Below are 20,027 nucleotides of genomic sequence, written 5' to 3'. Positions count from 1 at the left end.
ATTTAAGTATATTTTTCCTTCAAATGTGCTTATATTTGATGTTTCACTACTTCTTGTTTCATATCTCCTCTTTCTTTTTATTATATCTTTTTTCACTTTGCCATAATCACAATCTAAACTCATTTTCGTGTTTCACCTCATATATTGTGGTTGATATTCAAATAGTGTCATTAATTTCTTGGTAGTTTCTCTGAACTGATACCTATAAAGATTAATTATAACTACTTTGGGATTTGGGAATGGAGCACATTTCATTTCAGATTTCCCTCACATATTCCAGGAAGTATTCTTTATCTGACCATAAAGTATTTTCAATGAGATTAATGGCTTCCATTGAGACTAGACTATGACAGAGAGATTTAGATAAGTACATGTGCAGTGCTACATGGACCCCTTTGTTTACGCAATCTTCCTATGTTAACTCATCAATTCCTATGTAACTCATCAATCACAGCTATGATCTTGTCACCCAGCATAGGGGCTTTTCTCCTCCTACTGTCACCTCAGCCAGGTCCAACAAGTAGCACTGTCATTATACTCATCACTCAGAATTCAGTATGTGTCATTAGGTAATAAATATCTTTAAGTTTCTGCTCCTTCCATTCTTTCTTATTTTCCTTTAGATTTCATTTTACTAGCTCTTCATGGGCCACCTCGGCCACGAGGCGTTTGAGCTGAACTGAACAATATGACTCAGCATCAGGAGACCTCTAAGATGGATAGGCATTTACTCCTCCTTCCTTTACTCCCCTCCGTAAGGAAACACTCCACGTGTGAGTTTCTGCCTTTACCTAAATTAGATCAGCTTGGAAGATTTTAAACACATTGTACAATGCTGTGAGTTCTGTGCCACTACACCACCAGGCAGTTGACAGGAAACCCAAGTAACAGAGTAACAGCATAGCAGAATTGAAATGCACTGTAAAATGCTTGAAACATAGTTTTCCTGTTCTTATTTTTATTCCTTTATTTTTCTTTCTTTTTTAAAAAATAAATGATGCCTGTTTTACAAACCATACCTGGCCTTATCTGTTACTGGGTCTTGATAAATTATTTAGCAAACATATTTTTTAAAATAGCATAATTAGCATACCTGAGGAAGTAAATATACATACACAGGATACTGCATATGTTTTATAAATGATATATTATAATGTGTATATATATACATATACCTATGTGTATATATATTACTATGTGCTTATATATATATACTAATAGTGTAAATACACTGTTGAAAAACATTCTTAAAGAATTTAACTATATCTAGAGTTTCTTAACATTTGTTTATGCTATTTTCTCACCATAAAGTGATGTTAAGGAATTCACATCATACTACACACTATTTGCATATTTATTAATCATTTGCCATGATAGTTAAGCAAGCAGGTTTAATTCACAAGAACTGGCGATAGTAAAAAACTGTATTTTCCAGTTTTGCAGAGTTTTTGTAAATTTTATTTGGCTTTTATACAGTAGGTTGTATAATCGTATACGTGTAATTTTTTTTAAAACACTACAAAAGAAATAAAACTTTCTTTTTGGTAAATTTCAAAATATGCCAACTATCCATTCTTTTTGGAGCAAGACATTCTAGACGTGGGAAAAAAACAAAAAACTAGGTAGATGTCAAACTGCTTTGTTTCTGACAAAAAGGTCTTCCTTCAAGGACATGCTAGTCTAAATTATTTTAATTCCATCTGTTCAATTTGCATGCAACACCGTATTTGAGTTTGAGTACCTCAGCGCTTTCCTCTACTTCTGGGAGGATTGAGCATTTTTGGTATTTACCAGTATCCTTTACCATATTTTGAAAATGTTGACAATAGGAAATAATCTGAGCCAAAGAAATACCACAGCTCTGCTAAAACTTCTCCACAAGGAGGTAATTTTTGTATTGATTCAGCTCACTCCCAGTGCTGCTCCTCCCAAATTTGCGAGATTCTATCTATCAGAGACACACACACATCAGAGCTCTGGTACATTCTTGAAAAGCTTTTGCATGCAAAATAAAATACCTCATGGCACAATACTGTCAAAAATATAAAATAAAGTCAGCTTCCATTAACATAACAATTGGAGAACCCTGACACTGCATTGAAATGCTGAGGTCTGAGTCAACCTTACTAACACTGCATCACCGTTATCCTAACTCAGCACATTATTGTTTACAATTATCTAACCAGGAGAAAAACCTCAGACTTACCTCATGTGCTGAGTTATCTGTCGTTCTGGGTATAATATTTATTACAAATTGTCCATCTGAATAAATGCCGCGACAGTTATACCACAATACGCCTCTCTGCTGCAGCAGAAAGCAAGTTAAAAGGACTTCAAGCTGTGACCTCAGAGGCAGGCACAGCCGCTCCCATCCTTCAGCCAACCTTCTGAGGAGAGCAGGTTAGATGACAGTAAAACTGGCTGTCTACATAGCAGTACTTGCAAATAAAGCATTCTGTGCTGCGAGCTGGGGGATTTACATCTTCCAAATTTGGCAGGACAGAGTCAATGCTGCTTCTATGCCTGAAAATATTAAGCATTTCACTGCAGTCACTTAATGCAAAAAACTATCTGAGGCGACTTCACAAACCCTGTCATTCTGTTCAGAGACTAAAGAATGAGCACTGCATGCATAATTCATGCATTAAAATCTTCAATGCACTTCCTGTAGTCGCTGTTTTATCCAGTAATGGGCTATTGATCACCTCATTGCTAAGACAATTGGAGCTCCGTGATTGGTTTATTTCCACAAATAAAATTACAACCAAAATCACAGGCAGAAGCATCCCAGCCTGCAACATCCACTCGGGTAAAACACTCACATAGACGAAATGACATTTGCATACTGCAGAATGTTTAAACTGAATTCTTTTCTGCAGAAATGCTATAGCATCTGTTTTTTGTTTGTTTGTTTGTTTTCCCCAAAGGACATACTTTCTGCAGGTTTAGGCTGAATATTTTACATTATAAGTGAGAGCTACAGAGTTAATTTTTTTCCTACCAGTTCTGGAAAATTAATAAGACTAAACAGAAAATTAAGAGAAAAAAAAAAACAGAAAAAGTGATGTATGGCTATAAATCGTAGATGTTTACCTGGGCTTGTTTAAATAATACTCCCTAGAAAACTTTCATTTAAAAATCAATTTTTTTTTCATTTCAATTAACATGGAAGAGGTTTCTTTCTTAAAAATCACTATGGGTACATGTGTTCATCACCGTTAACTATTTTGGTCTGTAAGCACCTTACTCTAGGTGTACCAGTAGTTCTGAGAGACCTTTCTTTTAGAATCGAAGCTTCTAAGAACACACCATGGTTTCTTTTAGTCTTTTTTCACAGCCTCAGAAAAGCAGTCTTTTAAAAAAAATGTGCATTTCATTATGGTAATATTCATCATGGGAAAATCAGGTAGCATTTTTAAATGTTATAATAGCATTTGCAAAAATACGGTGGTGGGAGACCCATATAAAATAGCAAATGCATATATAGACAAGAAATATTTTTCTATTTCCCAAATTATCTTCCATGTAAAAACTAATTCAGCTTTAGTTTTCTACCAAAAGAGGACTGAATATGATGTTATTAAGATCATTTAGAAGCTTATGCCATGTCTTTCCAAAGCCTCTCTTTGTATACACACAGGTATAACATGCAAGCACACAAGTATCATAGTTCTATGATAAGACCATTTGTTAAAACCTGAGTGAAAACTTCAAGTTCATGGCTTGGACTAGAGTAGGGAATAACTGTGGGTATAACTGAAGTTTCCCATCTAACAGTTACAGTACAGGAAGCAATTCACCCTTCATGGAAGCATGATCACAGTGATTTTCAGTCAGTAAATCAATGACAATTGGTATCAGCCTGCAAGCTTAGTAGGGCTACTGACAGCAATAGAGATGGAGTCCAGGGATGTTCAGGGAGATACATGTTTCTTCCAAGTGTATTTGTAAGAGCATAACCCTTGTTAGGCCATAGAGAAGATAATAGCATCTAATTGATAAAGATTATGCTAAAATATTCTAAGTAACAGTATGAGAAGTTAACCGTCCAACAACTACGTATATTCCATATTCCATAATATTTTGTTCTGCCCCAGGAAGATTCTATTTGTACATTTGTATATCTATATTGCCTCTAACCTAATAAACTTCAAGTAATCTACATAGTAGACTTTATTTTATAATATTTATCTCAGTAATATTCTTTATTCTTTAAACCGAAGATTGGAAGACTTCAAAACATTTAAAAAATTACAGAAAATTACAGTTATAGCTAAGGATTAATATCCTGCCAAGAGTTTTATCAATTTAATCATCTACAAAAGCAATTTTGTGTGAAGATAACATCTCATTTAAAAATAGTAGAAAATTGAAAACTTCGGCATTTAAGTTATTAGATATGAGGATATAGACTACGATCTTTCAGAAGATCTAAACTGCTGACATAACCTCAAATAATTACAAGTGTAAGCATTGGAAATTTAAGCCATGTCTTTCCAAAGCCTCTCTTTATATACACACAGGTATAATAACATGCAAGCACACAAGTATCATATTTCTATGATAAGACCATTTGTTAAGACCTGAGTGGAAACTTCAAGTTCATGGCTTGGGCTAGAGTAGGGAATAACTGTATGTATAACTGAAGTTTCCCATCTAACAGTTATAGAAATGACACAATTCAATGGTGCATCACCACTGGAGAGGAAGGACATTGGCTTAGTCCAATTCTCCTACAGTGAGTGAGAAGGTCAGTATCTTTTCTAGCATACAAACATCCAAGACCTATGTTGAAAATGAAGATAGCAACTTTGCATCTACTTAGTGAATTTTCAGATTCAATTGTTTCAAAGGTGGGGAGACATATGAGAAACACACAAACACCTCATCAACCTAGAATGGAACAAGATTAGAAGCCAGCAAAAAAGAAAAGGATATAGCAGGAGAAAAGCTATGGATATGGTAAATGCCAAAGAAATCAGAAGGGGAGTGAGGTGGGGTGCAGCAAAAAGCCTGAAATGAAAAAGTAGGGGAAAGCAGTCAATTGTACTCACGGATAAAACAAAGCCCAACGCTGTAATAAAGAACCAATTTCCACTTTTCAGAAGTCTGGCTATGCCTCAGAAACACACTTAAAAGATCTTGATCTTTTCAAATGGATGGAAAACAGAGATGGCTATTTTAGATAAATCTGATCTCTCTGCAGAGAAAGAGGTTTCCTAATATTTCGAATTTATAATACATATAAAATATGCAGTGAACTCTAATATACAATAAAGTCAATAAAATGAATCAAAATTTGTGAATACATCAAAGCATATATAGTCTACAAAATTTGTGATATTTAATAAGATGTATAACTACCCTGCTTGACTACTGTCATTTGGAATAATGCATAATTTATATCCAGTACAAGAAGATATGGTGCCATATAGAGTTAGGAAAATAATTTAGCCTACCAAAGTTTCCACATTCCTGAGTCCAAGGGATGTGGAAGGAGACTGCATTTGTTCTCTGAGATTTAAGACAGTCTTTCTACTTTTTTTCACTCTGTTCTATCAATATCATAATCTGCCCCTAATCATAATACATTCATGTAATTTTAAAATATTCATTATGAACCTTCTATATAAAAGGAATTGTGCCACATGCTATATAAATAAATAGTTACAGGTCAGTGGCTAATTCCAAGGTGTTCATTCTTTAGTGAGGAAAACAGGTAAAAACACATAGACGTAGAGTGATTAATATAATCACTATGATACGCGTTAGATATATAAATGAGATAATCACCAAAGCACGCAGAACTGTGTCTGTATGCTAATTAACTTTTAGGTAAGTGTTAATTCTTCTTATATTTATTCCACTATATGAGGTATAGCAGCAGAAAAAATATTGACATTACCAAATGTCCACAGGACATTAGAACATGATTCGTGAAGGGGGTGATATTTAAAGAAGCTGGGTGGAACTAACAAAGGCTTTAATGTTTGACAAATTTGAGATTAAATACAGGATTTGATGAATTTACAGGACTTTGAACGTGACACTCATACTCCATAAGCATCAGTTTTATTATATAGAAATCAAGTTAAATATCTACGTTTTTGTGAGAATTAAATAAACAACTTAGAGCACAATAGTTAAAAATGCAGTCTATGTAGTCAACCAGATGAGTTTAAATCCTACCTCGACTTCTTCATCTTTAAAATGGGGATTTTTATCAACATCATAGAGTTATTAGGGAATTCAAATATTGCAATATATCTATGTCACTTAACAGTTTCTGAAAAAGGACTTTAGAAACATTAATTGCTTTCCTCACAAAGCCTAGTCTTGGACGAAAAGGCATGAAGGGAAAGTCATTTCCAATAAAGAGAACAACATGTGCATTTGTAGGGAGGCAGGACATCACACGATATGCTTAAGAAACTAAAGTAGCTATATCACGAGAATTTGGGATACAATAGACGTTTTGTCAAATGATAAGGCAAAATTATATAAAATATGATTTATACATGGCTCCTTTTTCTTAAACTCTGTTAAAATCCTGATTATATAGAACATTATCAACACTGTTAAGGAGTTTGAAGCTATTCTGCAGAGAAAAATGATATTTAAAGCTTTCACCAAGAGAATAACATGATTAGATTTTTGTGGCGGGAAGACAGATTATATGCAGTAACCAGAGGTAAAGAATACTTTTAATAGAATACCATTTGTAGTCTACCAGAAGTGACAAGGGCCTAAACAAGGCAGACATAGGAGTATGGAGATAAGGAAAATATTCTAGAGCTATTTAAACATCCTAATCAGTAGGACGAAGTAGGATTATGAGATTAGGGAGAATCATGAAAGACTTTTATGGTTGTGACCTGGGTAAATCAGTGTCCTCCTCCCCCCTCACTCCTATCTAATAAATAAATAAATAAAATAAAATAAATACATACATAAATACATAAATAACTTCTGATATGAGAAGATAGTGATATAATGAGATTATAATGTTAAACATAGTAAAGGAGGGGTAACCTAGGAAGCCAAATGAACAGTTAAAGAATTGGACACTTACAGAATTTCCAGTAGACACCTGGATAAGGAGGCTATAGTTCAATAAAAGGGTTGGGGAGTGACCGGAATTGTTTAAGCTATGGAAGTCAAAGAAATAACTCGAGGTTAAAAGTGTGCAATGAAAAGAATGTGGAGGATGAAACCCTGAGATGTATATAAGAAAATATACATAAAAGCCTCATGTCAACTTAACATCTTGACATCGTTAATAAATTGATTACAAAAGGGAAATATGCTAATTGCTAATATGTATTAAACATATGCTATAAGGCTGGAACAATGCTTAGTATTTTAATAAGCTGATTTCATTTGATCATCTCAAAGCCCTTGTGAGGTAAGGAGCACTTATTTCCATTTATCAATCAGAAGTCCCACTCAAAGTTAAGCAATTTGGCCAAGTCATAAGACCACTGAACAGTCAAATCCAGATTTTCCGAGTTCGCATTTCAGACCCCTTTCAGGACATCAAGATGCTGACCCAGCTCACAAAACCACAGTCATAATGAAATATTTTATCTTCCTCTCTTTGCTTTTTTATGTCCCAAGAAGACCAACAAATTATAAGTTTTGTATTAAAAGTACATCTCGTAATCATTTACCAGTTTTAAAAATTAGAGAAAAATATATTAGAATGTGGAAAAATTCATTGTTGTTTCAAACATATAACAGTTTATATATTATGCATCTCCAAATGCACATTATATTATTATGTCTGAACTAATTTATAAAGAAGATATTATTCCATTCTGTAGGAAAGAAAATAGGCAGAAATAGTTTAAGTAACCTTCTCAAGGGCACATAGATATAAAGAATAAGACAGAATTTAAGTTTCAAATAACAAAATACCATGTTTATTACACTATATCATACTTTAACAATATTTTTAAAACTCACTAAGAAATGAATAAAATAAAATGCAGAAGCCATATATCATAAATTTCAATTATATCACATTTTAAAACAAGGAAAACAGTATGATAATATTGTATGTCTAGAAATATACACAGATAAATGAAAATATGTTCTGAGAAGTATATAAACACCAAATTCTGGATTGTAATTACTTCTGGGGACAGGAAGGAAGGTAGAAATGGAGTGGCGTACATAGGGGACTTTATTTGTATATACTTTTATTTATTAAGCTGGTGGTGGGCACACATCTTTTTCTGCTTCTTATACTATTTGAATATTTGAAATATTAATAATAAATTCTGAAAGCTAGGAAAATTAAAAAATATATATAACAAAGAGAGCTCACAGGGTTTTATAGGTGGATTCTTTCTTCTTTAGTTTCTATTTCATTTTCCATGATGAAAACCAGAAAAAATATACATATTCCTAATAACATCCAATTCCATTTAAAACATCTCATCAGTCATTAAAAAACAAATTCAGTTAAAGAAAAAGAAGAAAATAAATATAGGGAACAGGTATCCTAACATGTTTCAAAAGTTTGAGGAATTGGACATTGTCCATGTAACACTCAAGTGTTCCTAGTTCCATTAAAATACCTAACATTTTCTTAATATTTCAGTTAACTTACAGATATCAGCATACCCAAATGATTTCTCAGTTTTCATTAAAATGACCCAATTGTAGTTTAATCTCCATGTAAAAGAAAGCTACTAAGAATCCTGCCATGGTTACAGGCATAATTGAAGAAAATAATTTAAGTCTTTTAAGTCCATGAAAGTAAAACAACTCCCAAATAATTATAATAATCCCTATTTCTGAGGGATTTAAATCCCGTATTTACTTTTAGTTATTCTAAGAAAGGCAATTTTTCTTTTTACGTGACTAAATGCTCTTCGAGGAAGGCGTATTAAACTTCAAGTCAAGAGACATTAGCAACCAGTTCAGTTTTACCCCATGAAATTCACCGAAACAGCTTTGGGTACACGCCAATCTTCCTCTCTAGATACACATTAGGAAAGAGCTTTAAAAATTATATGCTGCTTCTCACCTCTAGTACAAAACTTAAGTATTGAAAAGTAGTTTGGTTTAAATTTATTTCTAGCTCAAGATAATTAGACCTACCTCATTAGTCTCATTTTTTTCTATTAAACAAGTCAGTACTCTCTTAGGTCTTTTAGAATTTTTGAGCTTTTGCAAAGAATGACTTAACCCATAAATAACTCCTTTAGGAAGGTTTATTGGGGGAAAAAAGGGATTTATTGTATTAATTCATGAATGAATAAATAAATGCCAACAACAAAATAACTGCTACTATAATATTTGAATAACATTAAATATACAGACTTCTTTTATGGACTTTATATAGATTTTCATCTCATTGTCACTAAATAGGTACTTAAGTAAAAACTTCTAAATATACATATTTTAAAAATAACCACATCATGATTACAGTGCACAAGTACATATTGTGTGCATATATGTGGATGAACATATGTATAAAATATTTTCAAACTTTTATGGAAGTCCACTATATTTCACATTAGTGAACATATAAGTATACAACTTGTTGAATTTGTACATACTGACACAGCTCTGTCACCCTCACTCAGATCAACAAATAATACATTACTACTAGCTAAAGGCCCTGTGTTCTCCCTTCCATACTCTACCGCACCCAGACATAGCCACTGTCCTGACTGCTAACATCCTAGATTAATTTCACCTGATTTTTAACACAACCATTTAAAACCATAGAATTCTCTAGATACAGAACCATTTCAAAAACAAGTTTTGACAAAAGTTTTGTATTCACACTTTTCCCATTTTTATTTAACCATAAGTTTAAGATATAAAATGTAACTGTTTTGTTTTAATTTAATAAGGCAATTTGTATAAATTCTTTTTGATATGAATACTTTGAAACACATTTTATTTTTATGTCAAAAAGTGAGGTTCCATAACAGGATATTAATTCACCAGTAAGTTCTTTTGTAAAATATTTGTTTTTCTGGAGCTATTGCATACAACAATCAACTATGCTTCTTCATAAGATGTTTTATCTTTGAACCAGCAACTGTAATTTCCTGGCAGAGATGAGCACAAGGCTCATAATACCAGCACTGGCCAGGGAGCTGTGTCCTACACAACTAGACTGAGAAACAACGGCTTGAACTGGAGTGGGGCGGGGAGGCGGAAGAAGGGGGGAAAAAGTATCTTGAAAATAGAATAGTTTCGTTGTACACAGTGGCTGTGTGGATGTTACTGAACAAAGTGATATTTTACTGAACTACATAAGGATTTAAATTTAAAATTAATAATTGATTTAAAGTAGAGATTAAAAGTTCTAATTTATAAGGATAACATGATCTAGACTCCCTTTTTGGTACAAAATTGTAAGACACAAAACTCTTGGCTTGTACCGTGTTTCGCCCGAAAATAAGACCTAGCCGGACAATCAGCTCTAATGCATCTTTTGGAGCAAAAATTAATATAAGACCTGGTCTTATTTTATTGTAATATAAGACCGGGTCTATAATATAATATAATATAATATAATATAATATAATATAATATAATATAATATAATACCAGATCTTATATTAATTTTTGCTCCAAAAGACACATTAGAGCTGATTGTCCGGCTAGGTGTTATTTTCGGGGAAACATAGTATATGACCAAGTAATAATTATGTTTGAAAAATAATCTGAATGAATGATAGAAAGAAAAACAGTTTTATGGAATGGAGTTAGGAAAGAAAAAAATGGCTTGGGATGTGCAGGTCTGAATGCAAAGAATACCTGTCTTTCTTCCAATCCAACTGACATTGACTTGAATCTTTTAGAAATATTCATTGACATGAGCTATTAGTGAAAATCACTCTTGGAGCTGCAAATTTAACAACCTTTGTCCTCAAAGTCTCAGAATCAGTGGTCTGTTGAAGCCATCCCATACCAGCTTGTTAGAGACTATTTTAATTTTCAGGAATTTTGCAAGACAGTTGTTAAATAGTCATTATTAATAATTGTGATATAAATTTTAAAAAAGGGATATAAATTTTATCTCATTCACTCATGTAACTTGAAAGATAATGATTTCAAACTTAAATCTCCAGCCAAAATTTCTTTTCTGGACTCCAGACCCATCAGTCCACTCTTATACTTGATGTTTATACTAGTGTATATCTCATAAGCATCTTAAACTCAGGCAGTTCACCGAAGTCAACTTCCTTTCTCCAAATTTGTTTTTCCCTTTTCTACTTTATTGCTAAGAAATGGTACCACTACCACTCATTCGCTCATGCCAGAAACTGAGATATTAACTTTTACACTTGAAAGATCACGCACATGCTGATGAACTCAGACTTTGTCTCTAGGCAAGTTATCTTTTCTGAAGTCCAGACACATCAACTTTATATCGCCACTTGGTTATACCTCACTTTGAGATCACTGAATTCTCAATATTTTCCCCAAACCTGGTTTCTACAGTGATTCCTAGTCTGGTAAACGATACCACCCTACATCATTCGCTCATACCTAAAGCCTATCATCATTATATACTGAATTAATCTACTTTTTTTTTTCTATTTTCATTGTCAATAACCAAGTTCAAGTTATCATCTCTTGCTTAGACTATTGAAATAGCCTTATAGGTGCGCTCCCTATATCCACTCTGTTGCTGGTTAATCTATACCAAATATACACGAGATCACCAAAAGGGGATCTTACAAAAATTTAGATGTCATCATATTATTTACTGGCATAAAAATGCTCAATGTTCTGCCACTACAATTAAGATGATATTCAGAATCTTCAACATAATGTCTTGTTGGCTCCTTACCAATCTTCCAGCTTCATCATGTTCTCGGTCTCCCTCCTTCACTACATTCCAGACACTCTGGCTACCTGCCTGTTTCTTGCTAATTTTAAGACATTATTCTCCCTCTGTCAGGAATGATTTTTTTCCTCCAAATTTTACATGGCAATCTTACTCATCTTTCAGGCTGTATCTTCCACTTTGCAAACCAGGGTAGTTCCTTCTGTAATTCATTCTCACAATACTCAGTACCTTTCCTTTATAGCTGATTAAAACTGTAATTAAAAACACACTTTTGTAATTATTTATTTACTGCCTAACTCTTTCCCTATAATGTAATTTTCCCTACAGCAAAGACCATATTTGTTTTCATTGCCTTTCATTTATCATAGGTCTGGTGTATATCACTGTGATTGCCACATAGTGGGTATCAAATATTTGCTGAATGCATAGATGAATCAATCAATGGTACAGTGTGTGATTGTATGATCTTGTAGGATCTGACTCTTTATGTTTGAATTATCACTCACTATGAGAGTTGATCAGATAGAACTGAGCTGCCTGCCTTTGAATAAATAGTTCATTTTCAACTTTAGATCTTTGCGCTAAGGATACTTGCATATTAAGCTTCTTTCTAAAAATCCACACTACTTATCTCTGTCCCAGGATTTTGCCTCCTTACATCGTCAAATGTGTACAGCTCAGTAGATTTTGACCTATGACCCACGCTAGGACAATCTGCTCTGACTTTGTGTCCAAACCCATTTACTCTTAAGTGGGGACACTTTATTATCTCCACGACCCTACCTGTGCCCTGACCTACTTGAATTCTCTGTTGTCTTAGATTCTCACTTAGGTTCAGCCTAAGACAGAACACTAATTAACTGTTATTAACGCTAATAATTCCAGCTGTTGTTTTCACTTTGCTTTGTCCAGAGAGATTCTCTTCAGCCCTTTGAGAATTTTCTTAGCTTGTTCCTAAATTTCTGGTAGTTCAAGGCTGATGTGCACAACTCTGATGTGGAGATGACTGCCAAGATGTTGAAAAATCTTTGATGGCCTTTAAGCTTTCTAACTTCTGGTTTCCAGGATGTGCTCTATTTCTGTACTCTTAGTGATTCAGCTGTTACTTTCCATCATCAGAACTGAAGAGGATTGCTTAGTTGCTGAAGAGGATTAATATTTTTTTTTATAATTTAATAATTTCACAAATATTGCTTAACAGTAGAAATGTTATTGAAACAAAAAAAAATTAAAGAGTATTTTTTTCTCCTAACTTGTGTTCACTTTTTCATATATATCTTCCTTGCCTTCCCACTGAGTTGTAGAGAGAAACAGGCAGCGTATTTAATGGTTGAAGCTAGGTTTTCATTTCTTATACCTTGGGGTGTAGTGCTGGTTTTGTGCTTTTACTTGTGCGCTTTTACTCTCTACTTGTGCATAGCCAAGTTACTTTAGCTCCTCAAATCTCAATATCCTTACTTGTCAAATGAAAATATAGATAGCAATAATAATCATAGAAATACTGTAAGGATTGATTAAATGAAAGAACATAATAAGAAGTTATCTAGAATAGCGCCTCAACATAGCAGGTGTTGTTAGTTACTATTACAGCATGAACTTCCTGCAAGCCAATACCATGTTTTATGCTGCTGGATCATATGCATCTAGCACAGAACTTACATAAAGTTTATAATAAATTCTTATTGATTAATTGATTTATAAATTGAACCAGATGTCCAGAGTCCTTTTGTTTTGTCAGGTCTTAATGACTTAGAAAATACTATCTCCCACCAGAAACGCCATTTGTTATTATCTGCCCAAAAATGATATGAACATATTATTAACATGTTTACTGAGTTTTATTTAAATTTTTCACTAACTCCTGAATGCTAAGAGAAAAAAAAAACACTTCTTATTAGGGAATTAAAGTAATTTAATGCAAGTATTAAACATAATATGTCCTCTTTTAAACTCTGGCATGGTGAAACAGGTAGGTAATATTAGTGAAAATTCTACAAAGTAATATATTTTATTATGTGTACATTATTAACTACTCAATAATACATTTCATTATACCTATAAACATCCATTGGGCATAAAACATAAAATATAATAGATTTAATTATAAGTCATATATATATATATACATATATATGTATATATATATATATATATATAATCAAATAATTATGGCTTACTAAATTGAGATTTATTTGTGCCAGGCATTTTCCTAAGTACTTTATATGACTTATCAAATCTAATCATTCCAACAACCAAGCTCCCAATGCCTTGTTTTCTTTCAGTAATGCTCCAATAACTGAAGAGGCTTATACATTAATTTAATTACTGTAATTCATTTATAACCATATAAAAAGTTAGAAAATAAGTTAGAGTGACACTTGGGTTTATGCTTATATTGTTGTCAGCTTCTGACTCAAAAGTAGTATGGATGGAATATGGGCTTTAATTCTCTGGGCCTCCATACTCCATAGTCCCAGGGTATTCCATAGTTCTGGGAATACCATCTGGTATTATTTTCCCTCTTCCTGAAGAACTTCCTTTGCTTATAGAGCAGATCTATGGCAATGAATTTCTTTACCTTTTATTTAACTAAAGAAAACAATGTAATTTTTGTAATTTAATTGTTGTTTTTGAGAGAAATTTTGTCATTGTTTTTCAGAGAAATTTTCATTATGTATAGAATTCTAGATTGATAGATTTGTTTTTTCTTTTTCTATCAGTACTTAAAAGATGCTATTATTTAAAGATGCAAGTTTTATTTGGTGGTTTAGAGAGATGTTAAAAATGACACTGAGGTTTATGGCTTGGAAAAAAAAGTCAGTGGATGTGGACACAAATAATTGAGTGACTGAGGAAGTGAATCCTTAAGTCCCATTCACCTCACTTTTTTAACCCCTTGGCTCTCTATCGCACATTTACTGACTCCTTACTTGGACATCTCTCCAACTGGTTTCTTGTACACAAACTCATTTCCTTTGCCCTTTCTTCCTCCATCCATTCTTTTTAGTGCCATTTGCCAGTGAAACATTTTCATTATCATCCTTCATAGATTGAACAATATGAAATCTCTTCTCATTTCGTTCTCTCTTCTTAGGTATTTTTATCCACTGTAATAACTTGACCTATCATGCATAATAAATCCAAACTTACGTCTTCAGGCAAAATGTCTTTTCTGAGCTCCAGACTCATCAATCTACTCATATGCATTATATTTACACTCGGATAATTAACAGGTGTCAACTGATGGTCATTGGTGCCAATTTAACACCATCAGAAATCTACAATTTGGAGTGCAGTAAAGAAGGAAACTTTATTCAGAGCAAATAGCTCAGCTGTGATACAGAGTGACTGTGGAACACCATAGCTATGGAACAGCTCAGTTATGAGATAGCACGGCTATGAACAACGTGGCTGTGAGGTAGCCCTTGGGTGAGGCAGCCCTCGGGCAAAGCCCCTCTCATTAGCTCTGCACTGCTCCAGCCAGGTATCTTCAGTGTTTCAGTTCCAGCTCAGGAAACACAATCTTCAGTCTTCAGCAGAAAGGGAGAGTGCACTCTCTGAAATAGAGTGGTACTGGCTTATATAGAGAGAAGTCCCTGCCCCTGGCCTCTAATCAGTTTGTCCTCATGCAAATGACGACTCCAAATCTTCATAGTTTGTTTGGTCCAAAAAGTGCTGCCCTGATTGGTTGGAGTGGAGCTGCTCTGATAGGTGAATGAAGATGCTAATGGAGATTTAGCTGCTCAGTTCTGGTTGAACAGGGAAAGTCTCAGTCCTACTGGTTGAACTAGAATTCCAGGAATTCCTTTACAAGGGTTGGCTCAAACAGCAGAAACACAATGCATGCAGGCAGTTCAGTGTGGGCAGCAGGCAAGATCAGTGCAGGCTTTTCCCTGAAGCACAGCTTGTGTGAGGGACTCCTTATTTAGCAAAGGCTGCTAGGCTCTGTTTGTAAATTTGAGCCCAGTAGGCCACCAAGAACCCTTCTTAGTAGGTATCTTCTTGCTCAGGGTCAACATAAACATCTCCAACTCAGGCAGTCCCCATTCAACACTTGACTTTTCTCCCAAAGTTTTGTTCCTTTTACCTTCCCTATTCTAGTTAATGGTATCAGTCTCTACTCATCTGCTCATACCAGACACCCAGATGTCATGTTTTATATTTTCTTCTTCCTCCATGGCCACTAGCCCATTTGTTAATACTTGGTAAATATACATTGAATCTGTCCACTTCTTTCTTTCCTCAATTAACCTCGTCCAGGTCATCATCATCCCTTGCTTAAACTATTATAATGCCTCCTAAAATTTTTCCTTTGTAATCCATATAAAATACCTTATCATAACACCTAGAAGCATATATTATTTTTAATGCAGATATCATTATTTTACTGGCTTAAAATTGTGCAGTGTTTTCCTACTACAATTAAGATGTTATTCTTTGTCTTCACCAGAATATAGCAGGTCTGTATCATCTTGTGCTATTCTCTCCTCATTCACTACATTCCAAGCAGCCTGGCTACCTTCCTGTCCTCTCCTAATGTAAACACACTACACAGACTGCTCCCGTGGCCTAGAATGCCGTTTCCCCAGCTCTTTTCTTAACTTCATCTCATCCTTGAGGCTATAGCTTAAAATGTACTTTCTCTGGGAAAGGTCCCTAATTATCTTCCTACCCTTCTTCCTCGCGGGGTAGGTTAAGTATCTTGTGATTCATTCTCACAATACCTGTACTTTCTCTGAGTAGAACTTACGGTAATAGTAATTAAATACTTGTATAATGTCTGACTCTCCTGAGAGCAGAGATTACATTTGCCTCACTTACTTTTGCATCTCTATTACTTATCACTGTATTTGGCACCTAGGGGGCGCAAAAATATTTTTGACTTTATAGATGAAAGAATCAGTGGCAGAATTTGTGATAATATTGGCAATTAACAGCCCCTGATTCTTCAGAATGGAGAATGCGCAATTGTGACAGGGTGGGCCTGATAGATCTGGGTTGCCTGCTTTCAAGTAAGTAGTTTATACTCAACTTTAGTTTATACTCAGATTCAAACCTTTGACTATGGATTCTTACATCTTTAGTTTCTCTCTAAAGTGACTTTTCTTTTGTCCCAGTATTTTTGCCCCCTTGGTTTACCAAACCTCCTCTAATCTCTTTAATTCTGCTTTGATCCTTGACACACATCCCCTGGCCTCTTTCACTTACATTGTGTAACCTGTTCTGCCTTTGTGTTCAAACTCCTCTCCCCTTAAGTGAGAAAATTTTATCTTTGCCAGAATCCCACTTAAATAATGTCCCTCCGGAACTTATTTTTGTCCCAAATCCCCACCTTACATCTCAGCTTATGATAGAACATCCATCAACCATTATTAACTCTAGTTAATTCCAGCTTGGTTTCTTCATTCTGCATTCCGGGAGAAGTTCACCTCAGCATCACAAGACTCTTTGCTGGTCCCTGATGCTCTAATGCAGTGCTCTTCAAACTCTACATGCCATGAAGCAATTGGAAATTGACTTTAAAACACGTATTCCTGGGCCCTACTCCAAAAAATTCTGATATGTAAGACTTGGAGTGAAGCTTCCAAATTGAATTTCAAGCAAGCTCCTGAGTCATGCTGATACTGATAGTCTTAGAAGCATATTTTGAATAGCACTATTCTAAGTGTTTGAGAAAATTTTTTAAGATCTGGTGGAAGTTGACTGACTGAGGTTTTGAAAATACCATGACTGTTTTAATTTGTCTTAGATGTGGTAATCAGAATCTTTAAACCATCAGCTTCCTTCTACAACCCATGAAATCTTTTCTGCTTAGAAACTCTTTTCTATAACAAACATGGCTATTTATTCTTTCTTCAATAGATAATTAAAAGTGTTGGCTTTCTTCTCCTAACTGGTCATTGATCACAGTCAAATTGTTTTACATTATGAGAAGATGTGCATTTTTGTAGTTAAATACATAACATTTCATATACTGTAGCCTGGGGTTTAATCTTAAATCAGGCATTTATTTATTAGCTACAAATTCAGTTTACTCATCTGTCAAATTAGAAAGAAATAATATCAACCGTAATAATATATATCTCATAACAATATTGCATTGATTGGTTAAGTAAAAGAATTTGGAAAACCTTAGTATGTTGCCTGCCACTCAGGAAGGAGTGATAAAAACTGTTAGCTATTATTGCAGAAAAATCACTAAAACTGGCACTGTGTTTTACGCGTCTGTTTACTCCATAGCATGTAGCATAAACCTGGCACAAATTGGTGATCAATAAAAACTTAAAATTATGACTGCCAGAAAATGTCTGCCAGAAAAATAATAATGTAGTATTGTTTAAAAATTTTAATATGTCTGGATTTTGACAGGGAGCTGTAGAAAAAAACAATAGAACCAACAGAATGTATATCAATGATAAGTGTGTGTGTGTATATATTATATAGAAACTATATGTATAATACATACCATTCATATGTATAATGTTAATATATAACAAAAATATATGTAATACATAGCTAGCAAAATATGTGTAATATACAGAATATACATATTTATAGTATATATATATATATATACACACACACACACACGCAAATACATACTGGGGGTGCCCAAAAAAATGTACACAAGTGGACACTTTGGTCAACGTTGCTCAATCAGTAGTTCGTTATAATCAGAAGTGTCTGGATGCTGATGGTAACCACTCTGAGCACCTCTTGTGATTGCAGAAGTCCAACGTGACTTGTATTCATCTTTTGTTATCAGTATATATTGAGTATTACAATATTAGTACAGTTTTCTTTTCTTAAAAATGTGTTTACATTTTTTTGTCACTGTGTGTGTGTGTGTGTGTGTGTGTGTGTGTGAGTGTGTGAGTGTGTATTTAAAGAGATTTATTTTCAGGAACTGGCTTATATGTATGTCGGTGTGGGGCTGGCAAGTAAGACATCCCTAGGGCAGAATTCTGGAAATTCAGCAGAAATTGACACTGTGGATTTAAGGCACAATTTATTTCTCTGTGAAACTTCTGTGTTTTCTCTTAAGGCCTCCAAGTGACGCGTGGGGCCCTCTTACATTGCCGAGAGTAATCTGCATTAAAGTGAGCTGATTGTAGATTCTAACGACATCTACAAAATACCTTTAGAGTAACATCTAGATTAGTGGTTGATGAAATAACTGGGTACCATAGCCTAACCAATTTGACACATAAAATTAACCACCACAACTGCTTTATATCTATAGAACAAAAATCAAATTCTCTCTTGGTATTGAAGGATCTCCATGATTCAACTCAATTCCTCTCTCCTTAATAGGGAGACTGATTTTTCAAGTTCCATCATTTTGTGAAGCCTTCACCAATCATCGATCTTCACAGGAAGTACTTTCCCTTCGCTGTTCTTGTAATCACTATAACTTGCCTGTATTTCTCCTGTGTTATAACCCTCTATACATGTTATAATTTTTCTTTATTTGGCAAGAGCTCCTTGATTGCTGGGACTGTGCTTTCTTTTTATTTCTATCTCTTATAGAAACTTTTCACCATGGCACTAAGGAGACATTTGTTGAATTTGTTAAATTATCTACCAGCAAAAAGCTTTGAACAATGGCTTTATTAATGATGTAAAACTTAATTCACTTTGTTTGAAGGAAAAACATTTTAAAAGTGTAACACATTTTTGTCCATTCCCTGCTTTAATAATGATATGATTTACTAAAAAAATAAATATTTAATAAGTAAGGCATATACTATTTTTGGCACTATACCATGTGAGTAAAATACGAGGTGGACTCATTTTTAATGACAATATTATGAGTTCAGTGTTATTTAAATGATATATTTTCTCACCATCCATTCATGGAAAAAAGAACAGTTATTCATTTTCAATTCAAGGAGCAGGCCATAAAACAGCAGGAACTCAGGCCATTCAGCAATCCATCTATCTTGAGAGGAATAAAACACTATTCCACTCTGTACTGGCTGGCACAACTCTTCACCAACAATCCCCTATTTAGATATAAAAACAAACTGGCCTTTGTATTTTGTTTATGCTGTCACTGTGGCATTACTCTCAAAGCACTTGAGCAACTCAAAAATAATGTTGCTGTCTCTTACAGGCATAGCTAAAAAATATTCATGAAAAGTGTTGCTTAAAGAGCATATTTATCTCAGTTGGTTTCCTCATTGTGCAATGATAGAACTGT

The 20,027-nt window shown here is 34.1% G+C and overlaps 1 protein-coding gene across 8 annotated transcripts in view; it reads right to left on the bottom strand.

Moving 5' to 3' along the window:
* CNTN1 (contactin 1) overlaps positions 1–20,027 on the bottom strand; it is a 287,480-nt gene that overhangs the window by 179,027 nt on the left and 88,426 nt on the right. The window contains exon 1 of one of the 8 annotated variants that reach the window (XM_033117388.1): positions 2,207–2,626. The exons of 6 other annotated variants lie outside the window; for them this stretch is intronic. The gene's annotated coding sequence lies outside the window, so the exon portion shown is untranslated. Of the gene's footprint in view, positions 1–2,206; positions 2,627–20,027 lie in introns of those variants that run through there. One more of the 8 variants, XM_033117383.1, reaches the window with a different exon arrangement.

This window comes from Rhinolophus ferrumequinum, chromosome 10 (assembly GCF_004115265.2).
Source record: "Rhinolophus ferrumequinum isolate MPI-CBG mRhiFer1 chromosome 10, mRhiFer1_v1.p, whole genome shotgun sequence".
Lineage (NCBI taxonomy): Eukaryota > Metazoa > Chordata > Mammalia > Chiroptera > Rhinolophidae > Rhinolophus > Rhinolophus ferrumequinum.
This window is presented reverse-complemented; position numbering and strand designations above follow the sequence as displayed.